General features: G+C 42.1%; 1 protein-coding gene across 1 annotated transcript in view; it reads left to right on the forward strand.

The window, feature by feature from the left end:
- The window catches only part of RAB30 (RAB30, member RAS oncogene family), a 205,865-nt gene that overhangs the window by 46,973 nt on the left and 142,730 nt on the right, over positions 1 to 16,162 (forward strand). The window lies entirely within an intron of this gene.

A 16,162-nucleotide genomic window follows, 5' to 3' on the forward strand; every position in this document is an offset into this window, starting at 1 on the left:
GTGTTTGGTGGTTCTAAATAATTTTCTAGCAAGAAAAACTGATTGTTACATGTAAACAAAATGTGCCAGAGAAGGCCTGGTTTAGAAGTGGTTAAACATCAACAGCAAAGTCATTCGATTGTAAGCTCTTTTCAAAGACACAAACAGATGTAATAAAGACCAAACTATTTCAAGCAAACCTGTACTTTCCCCATTCAGAGTATTGGCAGAACAGCCGGTAGATGAGCCAGACCAGGGCATATGGTATAGAATGGTATGCATCCAAAGATCCTAAACCCACAACAATAGAATCAGTTTGTATATGCAGTATAGCATGCTTGTTGTGCTCACTGTGGAACCTAAGGGGTTAATCCTCTGCATTGTGTGAAAAGGTTGTTCCTCTCTTCTCTGATCCTCCCTTTCTTCCACTGTCTCCAATCTGTCTGCTGATAGAACAAAGCCTTGGGGGCAAGCTGCACATGCTCAGTCTGGTTTGTATTGCTAGAGAGGTTTTATTTTTCTTTGGGAGGGTGCATGTGATCAGCACAGGGCCAATCAGCACTGTCCAGACAGAGGGTCAGAGGTCCTGTAGCCTCATAGGACAATCAGGGGAGAATGAAAACTCCTACAGTGCTCTACTGGACACTAATAGAAGTCACAAGACTGCTGATGAGAAAAGGTATTTAGCAGTTTATATTTACTAAAATAATTGCATTTCCGTGTTCTGTGTATTGTAAGAGACCAGATATAGTGATTGTAGGGTCCTGGGAGACCAGAAATAGTGAATGCGGGGTCCTGGGAGACCAGATATAGTGAATGCAGGGTCCGGGGAGACCAGATATAGTGATTTCAGGGTCCTGGGAGACCAGATATAGTAAATGCAGGGTCCTGGGAGACCAGATATAGTGATTTCAGGGTCCTGGGAGACCAGATATAGTGAATGCAGGGTCCTGGGAGACCAGATATAGTGAATGCAGGGTCCTGGGAGACCAGATATACGAAATGCAGGGTTCAGGGAGACCAGATATAGTGAATGCAGGGTCCTGGGAGACCAGATATAGTGAATGCAGGGTCCTGGGAGATCAGATATAGTGAATGCGGGGTCCTGGGAGACCAGATATAGTGAATGCAGGGTCCTGGGAGACCAGATATAGTGAATGCAGGGTCCTGGGAGACCAAATATAGTGAATGCAGGGTCCGGGGAGACCAGATATAGTGAATGCAGTGTCCGGGGAGACCAGACATAGTGAATGCGGGGTCCGGGGAGACCAGATATAGTGAATGCGGGGTCCTAGGAGACCAGATATAGTGAATGCAGGGTCCGGGGAGACCAGATATAGTGAATGCGGGGTCCTGGGAGACCAGATATAGTGAATGCGGGGTCCGGGGAGACCTGATATAGTGAATGCAGGATCCAGGGAGACCAGATATAGTGAATGCGGGGTCCTGGGTTTAGTAACACTTTAATTGATTAAGTTCATCTTATGGTTTCATGGACTTTCCCTGTGTTCTATGGTGTTGTCCCACAATCCTAAAACATACTGAACAGTTTATTAGATTCTAGCCTTACCATATGTACTCGTCTTTACGTCAATGGCAAAGTCAGTTGATTGTAAGCTGTTTTGGAGGCACAAATAGATAAATTAAAGGTCAAACTAAAGCTGGCTATAGACGGTTCAGATTTCAGCTGGTTCAGCAGGAACTGGCCGAGATAGGAACCATATATGGGCAGGCTGAATGTACCCAAGTGGTCGATCGATCAGCTTGGGTGCAACCAGCCTGATGGATTTTACATGCGATTATCGCTAATGGCTGTAATTGGCACCTTCTACGGCCTTCCTAAATGATACCTCCCTGTAAAAAATGTTTATCATTAACGTAGAGTGGCCCTTGAGGTTGTAACAGTAACTGATAAGTTATCATGGACTTTTATCTTTGCCTGAGGCTGTCATTTATCAATGGGTCTAAAATAATCACAATCCTCGTAATAGAGAAGCCGGTAAATGTTTGGTGATGTCTGAGGCTGACGCAATAAGGGAACGGTGTTTACGCTGCAGGCATTAGATCTGTGTATAATACAGCAGCGCGTGCGTGTGTGTGTGGGGGCTGCTGCTGTCAATGCAGATCTGCAGGCTGAGAAAACACTGTCTGCACTGTGTTCTAATAATACAAGGACATCCCGAGCCCCTTTCCTTCCTTCGTGTGCATTGCACTGCCCTAGGACCTAAAGCCTTCCTGCTCTCACTATCAAGCTTTATTTTGGTGTCTAGGATTCTGTAGATTGCCTGCCATTGCCCTTAGTGGGTAAAGTCACCCCCTGCTCAGGTGTATATCTAAAGCTGGTCACCTACATACCTGTTCTAACTTATTTTTTTTATTCAGTTCGAATTATTAGAAGGCCCCCATCTTGATTATGCAGTTCAATTTTGGGCACCAGTTAACAAAATGGATGGATACTGCGGATTTGGACAGAGCACACATTGCCACAGAGGATCTCTGGGAGCAAAGAGTAGCTAAAATGAATGTATTCTTCTTTGACAAGAGGCAATTAAAGGGTAAGTTCACTTCAGAACAAAGTGCAAATTTCTTGCACCCTTGATCTAACATAACTCACTTGCACCCCCCCACCACATATGCATATCCAAGGCTGTGGTTCTGCCATTTGTTTACACCCAGTAGTTCAAATTTTCACTGTTCTGACCATGCTTGGGCATTACAGTCCCATAGACTTCTTGGCCAGAGATGTTAGAAAACGGTCCCATAGATTTCTTTGGGGTGTAATGAGCAGGCACAGACAGTTGAGTTAGGGCAGGGCTCGCCAAACTTTTCAAAGGGCAAGTTTCATGTGCTTCAGACTTTGGGGGGGGATTGTGGCCAGTGGGGGTCGAAAATGTCCCGGGCCCAGCATGAGTGAGAATAAACATGGTCTCGGGATTGGTGGTCAGTAGGTGGAGTAGTGCCCCATCATTGGTATCAGTGGAAGAAATAGTTTCCCATCATTGGTATCAGTGGAACAAATAGTTCCCCATTGTTGGCATCAGTGGAAGAAATAGTGCTCCTTTGTTGCAACTTAGTTACATTGATCCAGCTTGGAGCTTATGCCCCGGCACGCTAAAAATCAGTAAAGCAGACCACCGCTACTCCAATGATCTCCACTTGCTTTTGGGTCCCAAGTGCCAACTGGCTACCCTGTTGTATTCTGAACATATGACATCACCCACACATTTTCTCAATTAATGCAAAGCTTTCTTTGATTGGACGAAGGTGAAGTGTCACACTTTCCACCTTTTCCTATCAGAGAATGCTTTGCATTCCTTCAGAAAATGCATGCAAAGTGTTCTCTGATTGGACAAGGTAAGAGGTAGGGTGGTGATGTTACAATGTCCACCTCATCCAATCACAGAACGCTTTGCATTCATTCAGAAATTCCATAGCATTCTCTGAATGAAGATCACTGGAGTAGTGATGTCTACTTCAGACATGGCATACACAAAGTTTATTTATTACAGGTACTTATATAGCACCATCAATTTACACAGCGCTTTACATATATTGTACATTCACATCAGTCCTTAACCCTCAAGCGTACAATCTAAGGTCCCTAACTCACATTCATACATACACATACTAGGGCCAATTTAGTCAGAAGCCAATTCACCTACCAGCATGTCTTTGGAGGGTGGGAGGAAGCCAGAGTACCCAGAGGAAACCTATTCAGGCATGGAGAACATGTGCCATGGTTGGGATTCAAACCAATGACCCAAGAGCTGCTAAGCAGAAGTGCTAACTACTTAGCCACTGTGATGCCTGTAGTTACATTGGTTCAAGTTGAATCAATGTAATTATTTATAAAACATCCATACCTGTAATCCTTTAAATTACGAAATGGCTAGTCAAGCATTTATTTATTTATTTTTGTGAAAGTGGTGGTTTCCTTTCACTTTTATTAAAATAAATTACACTTGAAAACAGTGGATGACATTCCCGTTTAAGGATTTTTGAGTAAAACCACTGGCCACCACATTAACAGAAGTACCAGATTTTGGGACTCTTGAGCGACATATGTTGTGTGCTTACTTAGCGGCTCAGGGGAGTTGACTGCCTGTAGCAACAAGCCTTTCATCAAAGTAATACAGATAAATGACTCTTGCTCGAAAATTAGTGAAGACTGCTGGGTGCAGCTACCTCTCATTTTCTTTAATATACTCTGGGGGGGATTTGATACTGAAAATAGTACAAATTAGCCAAAAGTGGCCCATGTAAAACTCAGCCATAATTATACTTCGAATATCTGTGAGAAAGAGGGGCGTTTAAGGGCATGTAAAAAATACAGAGGTTCCTGTGTCATTTGTTTTAAGGCAAGAAACTGGTCATTAGAGAAATATAAGTGCTTCCAGAGCATTTTCTGAAAATGCCAGGAACAAGTATGCAGCAAGTGAAAACAGAACTCTTGATCTGAATGTTTGTTCCTGTATAACGTCACTGCATCTCTTGTCACGTGTTCATTTTTATTGAATGCTGAACTCAAGGCAGACAGAAATATCCCATGTGTATGTAACTGCAGCCCCTCCATATTCCTTGTAGCTTTCTGGCAACTCCTGGCTGTCATTTTGACAGCTGGGGCTTGTTTTATTTACACAGAAGCAGTTCTGTCTGAACTGACACTCTCAGAAAAGTATCTACAGCAGCCTTTCTCAACTATTTTACCCCAGAGGAGCTCTAAGGCTAGGTTCACATCTATGCAGGTTGCAATTGATTCATTTTTCCGGTGTGTTGCACTGCATTTTGCGTTTTCCAGCACGCATATTTGCTGCGTTTTGCTTTTTTTTGTTTTGCTAATAGAAAAGTGTGACAGTTCTGTTCTTGTAGTGTGGCTTTGATTTGACTTTGATGTGACTTTACTCTCTCTGGCATTCAAGTAGCATCAAAGTAGTTCAGGAACATTTATTTGACCAAAGTCACATGTTAGGGTTAGAATTAAGGTTAATGGCTAGGGTTAGAGTTAGGGTTAGGGTTAATGGTTAGGGTTAGAGTTAGGGTTAGGGTTAATGGTTAGGGTTAGAGTTAGGGTTAGGGTTAATGGTTAGGGTTAGAGTTAGGGTTACGGTTAATGGTTAGGGCTAGAGTTAGGGTTAATGGCTAGGGTTAGAGTTAGGGCTAGAGTTTGGGCTAGGGTTAATGGTTAGGGTTAGGGTTAATGGCTAGGGTTAGAGTTTGGGTTAGGGTTAGAGTTAGGGCTAGAGTTTGGGCTAGGGTTAATGGTTAGGGTTAGGGTTAATGGCTAGGGTTAGGGTTAGGGTTAAGGGCTAGGGTTAGAGTTAGGTTTAATGGCTAGGGTTAGGGTTAATGGCTAGGGTTAGAGTTCAGGTTAGGGTTAATGGCTAGGGTTAGGGTTAATTGCTAGGGTTAGAGTTAGGATTAATGGCTAGGGTTAGGGTTACTGGCTAGAGTTAGGGTTAATGGCTAGGGTTAGAGTTAGGGTTAGGGTCAATGGCTAGGGTTAGAGTTAGGGTCAGGATTAATGGCTAGGGTTAGGGTCAATGGCTAGGGTTATCATTAGGGTTATGGTTAATGGCTAGGGTTAGGGTTAATGGCTAGGGTTATCATTAGGGTTATGGTTAATGGCTAGGGTTAGGGTTAATGGCTAGGGTTAGGGTCAATGGCTAGGGTTAGCATTAGGGTTAGGGTTAATGGCTAGGGTAAGAGTTAGGGTTAACAGTAATCATTAGGGTTAGCGTTTCAACCCTAGCAATTACTACTAACCCTAACTGTATCTCTAACCCTAATCCTAGCATTTAACCCTAACTCTAACATGACACTTTGGTCACATACAAAATTCCTGCAATACTTTGATGCGATTTTGATACTACATGAGTGCCAGAGAGTGTAAAGTCGCTTCAAAGTCGCACTACATGAACAGAACTGTCATACTGTTCTTTTAGCAAAAGAAAAACCCCAAAATGAGGCAAAAATGCAACAGTTGCATTTTTGGGCCGGGCCAATTTAAGTCTGTTACATGAAAAATGAAATCTGTGTGGAAAAAAAGTCCCCACACTGGCTCAAAATGCACAGATGTGAATTAGATCTCTAGGAAATCTTGTTAAATGGACTGTAGGACATTTCTGCAAACTGGAAGACGCTCTGAAATTCGCATAACTATGAACCTATAGTTAAAATAAATCTCAGGTCTTGGAGAGTCCCTGATAAAACCAATTCATTGGAGTTAATGGGAAAAATGTTGCTTTCATTGGTGGCCAGTGGAATGAAAATACCTTACAGATAGCTAAAAAGATACTTGGTGTCATGCAGCTGGCTCTTCCTAGTTGTGTTGACCCCCAGAACTATACAGGCACTAAGATGAGAGGTAAACCAGTCACAGGTCAAGGAACCCCTAGCAACCTCTGAAGGAACCATGGTTCATTGTAACTCTTTTTACAGCATCTAAAAGAGTTACAATAAGGAAATGTTATTATGGCTTCATTGTAACTTCTACATGAGTGAAAAACTTCCACACGCAGATGGAGCAAAAAAACGTTGGCAGGAGTTCTTAACCCTTCCCGACTTTTTCCAACCAAAAAAAAAATTGGCACGACTTTAGCATAACTGCAGTGTTTCCTGCATAACATGGGCAAGTCACACATTGATTTCATCAGTTGCCTTTTTAATAAACAGCCCCCATCTCTGTTAGCGGCTTAGGCACAAATCATAGCGAAAGTGAAACTACTCAGGGAGTTCAGTAGTGTACGGAACATCTGGTGAGGTCCTGTACTAGCTGTAAGATTTAATGTTATCCACTTCTGTTGTATGAGAACATTTATGTTTCCTAATGCAAATCAAACCTCAAAGGTCCTGTAGCTCTTTACATGTGCTGACTGTTCTATTCCATATGTTGTGAATAAAAGCCAATATTTCTGATATCCTGCAGTTCACATAAATTACTTGGCTAACATACAACTGTTTTAAAGTCCAACTCCATGCATAAGAAAGAAACTACCCTTGCAGTACCTTTGCCCCAGCTTGGACCAGTGTAACTAAAGTTAGGCCCATATATATTTGGACACAGGCACAGTTTTAGTTTTTTTCAGGTATTTACCAAAACATATTCAAGCTATAGTTATAATGGATATGGGCTGAAAGTGCACACTCTCAGGTTTAATATGAGGGTATGTACATCCAAATTGGAGGAAAGGTTTAGGAATTACAGCTCTTAAGAGTAGCCATGCCCCCTTTTTCAAGGGACCAAAAGTAATTGGAAAATTGAATATAATCATAAATAAAATGTTCATTTGTAATATTTTGTTGAGAATCCTTTACTAGCAATGACTGTCTGAAGTCTGGAACCCATGGACATGACCAAAGACTGGGTTTCCTCCTTTCTGATGCTTTGCCAGACTCTAACTGCAGCTGTCTTCAGTTGTTCTTTGTTTATGGGTCCTTCTGCCTTTAGTTTTGCCTTCAGCAAGTGAAATGCATGCTCAATTGGGTTGAGATCAGGTGACTGACTTGGCCATTGCAGAATATTGAACTTTTCTTTCAAAAGCTCCTGGGTTGCTTTTGCAGTATGTTTTGGGTCATTGTCCGTCTGTACTGTGAATCGCCGTCCAATCAACGTTGTTGCATTTGGCTGAATCTGGGCTGACAGTATATCTGTAAACACTGCAGAATTAATCCAGCGGCTTCTGTCTTCTGTCACACGATCAATAAACACCAATGACCCAGTGCCACTGGAAGCCATGCATGCCCATGTCATCACACTGCCTCCACCATGTTATAAAGATGACATTGTGTGCTTTGGATCATGAGCTGTTCCAAGGCTTCTCCACACTTTTTCTTCCTGTCTTTCTGGTACAGATTAATCTTAGTTTCATCTGTCCAAAAAATGCTATTCCAGAACTGGTCTTGCTTTTTTAGATGTTTTTTGGCAAAGTCAAATCTGGCTTTTCTATTCTTAAGGCTTATGAATGGTTTGCACCTTGTGGTGAACCCTCTGTATTTGCTCTTGTGAAGTCTTCTCTTGATTGTAGACTTCAACAATGATACGCCCACCTCCTGGAGAGTGTCCTTCACTTGTCCGGATGTTGTGAATGGGTTTTTCTTAGAGAGGATCCTGTGATCATCCACCACTGTTGTGTTCCATGGACGTCCATGCCTTTTTATGTTGCTGAGCTCACCAGTGCATTCCTCTTTCCTCAGAATGTACCAAACTGTAGATTTGGCCACTCGTAATGTTGCTGCTATCTCTCTGATGGATTTGTTTTGTATTTGAAGCCTTATAATAGCCTGTTTCACTTGCATATCGCTGTAGGTTCACAGCATTAGATTCCAAATGCAAATATCACACTAAGAATCAACTCCAGACCTTTTACCTGCTTAATTGATGAAGAAATAACAAAGGAATAGCCCACACCTGGCCATGAAACAGCTTTTGATTCAATTGTCCAATTGCTTTTGGTCCTTTGAAAAAGGGGGGGGGGTGGCTACTCTTAAGAGCTGTAATTCTTAAACCCTTCCTCCAATTTGGATGTACATACCCTCAAATTAAACCTGAAAGTTTGCATTTTCAGCCCATATCCATTATATAACTATAGCTTGAATATGTTTTGGTAAATACCCGAAAAATTGTAAATACCTGAAAAATACTAAAATTGTGCCAGTGTCCAAATATATATGGACCAAACTGTATGTACAGTTAGGCCCATATAAATTTGAACACAGTCACAATTTTAGTTTTTTCTAGGTATTTACCAAAACATATTCAAGCTATAGTTATATAATGGATATGGGCTGAAAATGCAAACTTTCAGGTTTAATTTGAATAGCCATCCCCCCTTTTTCAAGGGACCAAAAGTAATTGGACAATTGAATCAAAAGCTGCTTCATGTGACTAGCTGTGATTGGACACTGATACCATGGTAAAGGACCACTGTGATTGGTCCTTTACTGTGATCTGTGATCAGCTGTGTCCAAAGGACACAGCGGTCAGAGAGCGCGCCCGATGGATGTCTTCCCAGAACTGGAGAGCTGAGCTGTAGCCGTCTATCAGCTATAGTGCGGTCAGTAAGTGGTTAAGTAAAATATGTGGCACTTCCTGATAGGAGTGTGCATGTTACCCAGTCCTTTACTCTCATGCGAATGTACTTATGCCTGTGATTGGCCCAGCACTGTCACATGGGGCTGAGGAAGGCTCCACAGTCCTGTGTAAGCTCCACAATGTTGTTTTAGAACTTACACAGGAGTGGTGAGCTAAGTGAGCCTTTTTCTTTCTCCTACATGGGCAAAAGATTGGGTCACTTTAGGTTCTGGTGTCAAAAGCATAGTTCTGTCTACCCCATGTGGCACTGGAAATGCCGGACATGCCTGCCAATCAGTAGTTGGAACGCAGCAAGCTTCTTTCCATTTTATCTCTGAAAGTGAAAAATCTCTTTTTCAGCTATGACTCTTGTTACGACTCAAATTTCCTCTAGCAGGAATGCTGGTAGTTCTATCTTGGAAAGTGAGAATGGGTTTATCCTCCTTTGTTAGATATTCTCAAATATGTTATTCCAGGCAACGTTTTACTAGTTCTATATTTGTTTTTCGAGCCATACAGCATCTTAGACAACTGTGCCTTAGGAGGAATATTCAAATTTAATGATATTCCTGCTTGCAGAATATAATGCTTTGTAGAACATGAAATTACCATCGAGATGTCATGTTGGATTACGCCGCTGCCTGACTTATACAATATACATAGTACAATGTTTTTGGGGGGGTCATGATCACTACCTGCTGACAGTCCGTCACCCCCTCGGGTTCTCTTGAGCAAACGCAGTTTGAAGCCAGAAGTGACGCATTGATCCGTAGTCACATCTGCAGCTAACATGTTCAGGAGCGGATAAGAGAACCGGCTTTATGGAATAACATTGACACGGCTGTTGTAACCCATTGAAAAAAAAAATTAAAAAGTACAATAAATATATATATATATGTGTGTGTGTGGAGGTCCTTATATGTCAGTAAGATCTTTGTTTTTTAAAGCTGAACTCCAGGAAGATATACAGTGCCTTGAAAAAGTAGTCATACCCCTTGAAATTTTCCACATTTTATCATGTTACAACCAAAAACATGAATGTATTTTATTGTATTTTTATGTGATAGACCAACACAAAGTGGCACATAATTGTGAGGTAGAAGGAAAATGATAAATGGTATTCTCATTTTTTACAAATATCTGAAAAGCGTGGCATGCGTTTGTATTCAGCCCCCTCTACTCTCCTACCCCTAACTAAAATCTAGTGGAACCAACTGCCATCAGAAGTCACCTAATTAGTAAAGGTCCACCTGTGTGTCATGTAATCTCAGTATAAATACAGCTGTTCTGTGAAGCCCTCAGAGGTTTGCTAGAGAACATTAGTGAACAAACAGAATCGTGAAGGCCAAGGAACACACCAGACAGGTTATGGATAAAGTTGTGGAGAAGTTTAAAGCAGGGTGAGCTTATAAAAAAATATTCCAAGCTTTGAACATCTCACAGAGCACTGTTCAATCCATCATCCGAAAATGGAAAGAGTATGGCACACCTGCAAACCTACCAAGACATGGCCGTCCACCTAAACTGACAGGCCGGGCAAGGAGAGCATTCATCAGAGAAGCAGCCAAGAGGCTCATGGTAACTCTGGAGGAGCTGCAGAGATCCACAGCTTAGGTGGGAGAATCTGTCCACAGGACAAATTAGTCGTTCACTCCACAAATCTGGCCTTTATGGAAGAGTGGCAAGAAGAAAGCCATTGTTGAAAGAAAGCCATAAGAAGTTCCATTTGCAGCTTGTGAGAAGCCATGTGGAATAAGGTACTCTGATCAGATGAGACCAAAATTTAACTTTTTGGCCTAAAAGCAAAATGCTGTGTGGAAGAAAACTAACACTGCACATCACCCTGAACACACCACCCCCACTGTGAAACCTGGTGGTGGTAGCATCATGTTGTGAGGATGCTTTTCTTCAGGTGGGACAGGAAAGCTGGTCAGAGTTGATGGGAAGATGGATGGAACCAAATACATGTCTTGGTAGGTTTGCAGTTGTGCCATACTCTTTCCATTATCAGATGATGGATTGAACAGTGTTAAATATATGATGTTCAAAGCTTTGGATAATTTTTTATAACATAACCCTGCTTTAAACTTATCCACAACTTTATCCCTAACCTGTCTTGTGTGTTTATTGGCCTTCATGATGCTGTTTGTTTACTAATGTTCTGAGGGCTTCACAGAACAGCTGTATTTTTACTGAGGTTAAATTACACACAGGCGGACTCTATTTACTAATTAGGTGACTTCTGAAGGCAATTGGTTCCACTGGATTTTAGTTAGGGGTATCAGAGTAAAGGGGGTTGAATAGAAATGCAAACCACACTTTTCAGATATTTATTTGGAAAAAATGTTGAAAACCATTTATCATTTTCCTTCCACTTGCAAGTTGCAATGAAATCACAGAAAAGTAGTGTAGGAACCTTTTTCAAGGTCGCTGCAGCTTGAGTCACAATGATTTGAACGGTTCCTTTGCCGCAAAGTAGGTGCGACTTGTCATGTGATTTTAAACTGTCAAATTGCATGACAAATCGCATTGGTGTGGACCAGGGCTTAGAGAGGAGGTAAATATAGGGCCTTTAGCTCCTCTTTAAAGCTCAACTCTAGGATAAAAGGAAAAAAAAAACCCTGTGTTTACATACTGTAAAGTGGAACTAAAGTCCTGCTGGGATTCTCTGCAAGCAGGCAGGCAATTTATTGCAGAAGAGACACGCAATATCTATTCTACAATAAAATGCACCTACCTGTCTGCTCTCAGTGCTCCCCAACATGTATATTGAGCTGCACATGCACAGCTCAGCTTATATCGCCAGCCTGATCCCTGTGTGCTGGGATGACTAGCTCCTGTGCATGCACATGAATGACGTCACCTCTCTCTGGCCAATGAAGATGGTCGAAAACCAGTACACAGGAGAAGATGCTGGTGTCGGCGAGGGACGGGGACCATTGAAAGAAGGGTGAAAATACCTCCTTTTAGTTCCGCTTTAACCTCCCTGGCGGTATTCCCGAGTGTAGCTCGGGGTAAAGTTTCAGTACCACAAGCGGTAACCCCGAGCTACACTCAGGCTTACCATGCGGCGCTGCTCCGGGATCCCTCGATCACTTACCTTGTCCCTCCTGCATGTCCCCGGCAATGCAATCCGGTGGATGCCGGCATCTGTCATCTGGGTTCCGTCCTCTGCGAGTGTCGGGACGTACGGGGACGGAACTGGCAGGAAATTTGAAAATGACAAAAAGTGACATTCACTAAAATCACTAAAATCACATAGTAAAACATTCCTGTATCAAACCATTTCACATACATTTTGTCCCGAGTGCTTTGTCCTGTGCCCTGCCTGCAATTTTACTGTTCTTATTGCCTGAAAACTGAGAAATGTTCATGGCGTCCAAAAAGCGTCCCTTTAGGTCAAAAGCGGTTTTAGACCGGCTAGAGAACAGTGATAGTAAATCAGAACCACTTGCAGAATTGAGTGATAATGATTCGTGGGGGAAATTTGTCATCAGACACTGAAAACGATTTTGCGACTTTGCTCAGTGATGTGCGAACTTGGCGCTATATTTGAAATTTCAGTGTTTTTGGTTTGATTATATTATTGAATTCAATGTATTATTATTATAGTATTATTTTTTATGATTATTTATTAAATTATAATTTATGATTTCGTGTTTCAAATTTTAACATACCCGGGATGTTTACTAGACTCTTGTTCAGACAGATTTGAGTGAGTTATTCCTAAATATTACAGGCCTACAATAAAAAAATACATATTTCCATGCAAAAAAAGTACCGCTTTGAGCACAAAAATATGGACATAATCAGACCGCTAGTGAGGTTAAGCCGCGGTCACATGATTATACAGCTCTCTCTTTACTTCCCGGATGGGTCCTTCTACAGGTTTCTGTGTCTCATTGGCTGGTCAGCGGAGGAGTCCTCTCAGGATCCAGAATAGAACTGATATCAGATAAGAGGAGAGTGAACATGACCAGCCAGCAAGGGTTAAAGTGCGGCGCTGGACTAGCAGCAACAGCCTAGGACCTGGATGGAGGGACTCAGCTGACTTCACCAGGTAAGGAAAAAGACACGTGCAAGGATGAGTTAGAGGTGGGAGTCAGGAAGGCATGGGAAAAAATTAATTTTACCCAGAGTTTTCCTCTTGCGGCAGATAAAGGCATGCCTTGCCAGACAGGTCTGTGCTGTGTGGCACAGCTGTGTATATCTTGGGACAGGATAGACAGTATTACACATCTATAGTAGAGTAGGTAACAGCTTACTCGTTTCGGAGCAGTGGAGAAACAATGGCCATAGCAGCCCACATGGCTGCTATGATGCCTGAAGGCGGAAAGGGGCCTTGTTAGGGGGCTTTCATAGCCAGGACAGGGACAAGTTCAACTAGCGCTGTTAATGCATGCTACAGAATGGTTTTCCTGCTCTGTGTCCATTCCATGCTCCCTTGATCCTCTGTCGCCCAGGGCAGTTGCCCCCTTCTGCCCACCCCTTGTCCCGGCCCTGGATATAGCAATTTAAATATAGAAAATAATGTGTATATATCCATCCCTGTGTTACTAAGCATTGCAGAGGTTGCTTTTGACTCTGACCCTGTATTGCCTGTGAAATTTTTAAGAGCTAACATCAGACATACAAGAGGAAATTTCAGAATCGTCGTGCCTAGAAACAAATTTCCCTTTGCAGGATGTGGAGTAAGGAGAATGTTTAGCTGGAAATGGGAATAAAGTTTATTGGGTATTTTCACCAGGATCAGTTTTATTAGCTGGGATTAGGGGAAGTACAGTGGGGCATTAAGGGTCCAAGAGAAAACTGCTGTTTTCCTTTAAGTCTAAAACAGTAAACAGCATCGGGATTTTGGCAGTTATATGACGGCAGTGTCCGATATCCTGGCAGTAACTGCATAAATGCAACCAGCTGTGCTACGACAGGCTGTAAAATGATGTGAAAATCATTATGACACAGAGCTAGCATAGGGATGGTAATTATTTCTGGCGTGTCAGTGCTAATATGAAAATGTGACCATAACATAAATAAATGAAAGAGGGAAGAAGCAGCAAAGACATTTAAAAGAAAGCTAACATTTTGTTCACATCTTTTTTCAGATACACAAGAGCAAGTGACCTGTTTCAGAGATGATGGTTCAAAACAGGGGTCTCCAAACTATATAAACATTTGTCCTTCAACATTTTGGCTGGCTAGACTGTGGGTGGCCAACATAAGGGGAAATTTTCCTGGCATCAGTGGGTATAAACTTTGCCACAATCGGTATTAGGGGGAGGGGAAGTGCCCCATCCTTGGTGTCAGTGGGAGGAATAGTGCCCCATTGTTGGTATCATTGCGAGGAATAATACCCTTTTGTTGGTGTCATTGTTGATGTCAGCTTGTAGAATAGTGTCTTGTATCAGTGTGAAGAATAGTGTCCCATTGTTGGTATTAGTGGGAGGAATAGGGCCCCATAGTTGGTATTAGTGGAAGGAATATTGCCCCATCATTGGTGTTGTGCTCCTTGATGAAAGGATAAATGAACATAAAATAGTGTGCAGAGTGGAAATAGACCCCAGGTAAAATAAATAACAAGTGGGGAAACAATGAGTGTAACAAAGAGCAGGGGTAGAAATGTGGCCAAACAATGATACATACACACAATAATAAGTGTGTGCTACTTAATATGCAATAAACATAGAAATAAATAATGTGCAGAGTGAAAGATATACCCCAGGTAAAACAATATATGCTAAAAAACAACAAATGTGAAACCAGTGATGAGTGTAGCAGATAAGAACAGCAAAATGTGGCCAAAAATCTAATGATGTGAACCACCAAGTGAATAATGTGGTCAATAGATACATAAAAATATATAAAAATAATACTTAACAAATGAATAATTAAATAGTCCCAAAAAACATCAAAAACAGTGAATCTTCAACACAAGCTGTGAGACATCCAAGATCACTGCAAACGGGCAATCCTTCATCAGCTAGCGTGCGCGCTCATCTTCCAACTGCGACCCACAAGGAGTCAAAAAGCATATGCATAAACCAATGATCCCAATCAAGATGAATCCCAGTGGTGGAAAAAACAAGGATTTCTTTCCTTGGCAAGCACACCCCGGCGTAACTCAGATATCCTTAATATGGGTTTGACAATAGATCTTTTTCTCTTCCAATCTCCTCACATGAAAGATCAAGCAAGAAAACTTCCCATAGTGTAGTAAGTTTAAAAAGGACTTTATTATAAAAAATGCACAGAGAACCTACTCACATGTAAAAATTTGGTCCGCAGACCCATACAGGCAATCACTGCAATAAAAACTGCAGGGTGTATGTGGCTGGGAGTACCAAGATGGCGGCTGCCATCCGTACCGAAAAAGATGTCACCACACTTCTGTCCGTTGGTTCATTATTTTGAATATATTCAGGTGTTTGCAGCCACTAGGTGGGGTTCTCAGCCATCTGGCAGCACAGGAGGTTTTTCCCCCTTTTTTATTGCCCCATCATTGGTGTCAGTTGAAGGAATAGGGCCCCATTGCTGGTATTAGTGGGAGGAATATTGCCCCATTGTTGGTATCAGTGGGAGGAACAATGCCCAATTGCTGGTATTAGTGGGAGGAATATTGCCCCATCGTTGGTGTCAATGGGAGGAATAGTGTCCCATGGTTGGTATCATTGTGAGGAACAGTGCCCCATCACTGGCATCAATGGGAGGAATAGTGCCTCATTATTTGAATCAATGGGAGGAATATTGCCCCATTGTTGGTATCATTGGGAGGAATAATGCATTTTTGTTGGAGTCATTTGGACAAATGGTGCCCCATTGTTGATGTCAGCTGGCAGAATAGTGTATTGTATCAATGGGAGGAATAGTGTCCCATTGTTGGTATCAGTGGGAGGAATAGTGCCCCATTTTTGGTAATAGTGGAAGGAATAGTGCCTCATCATTGGTGTCAGTTGGAGGAATAGTGCATCATTGCTGGTACTAGTGGGAGGAATATTTGCCCATTGCTGGTATTAGTGAGAGGTATATTTCCCCATCGTTGGTGTCAGTGGGGGGAATAGTATCCCGTTGTTGGTGTCCGTGGGAGAATTGGTGATCAATTTAGCTGGCAGAATAGTG

This window comes from Staurois parvus, unplaced genomic scaffold (genome assembly GCF_062004578.1).
Source record: "Staurois parvus isolate SC_StPar_1 unplaced genomic scaffold, SC_StPar_1.0 ptg000173l, whole genome shotgun sequence".
In the NCBI taxonomy this organism is placed as follows: Eukaryota; Metazoa; Chordata; class Amphibia; order Anura; family Ranidae; genus Staurois; species Staurois parvus.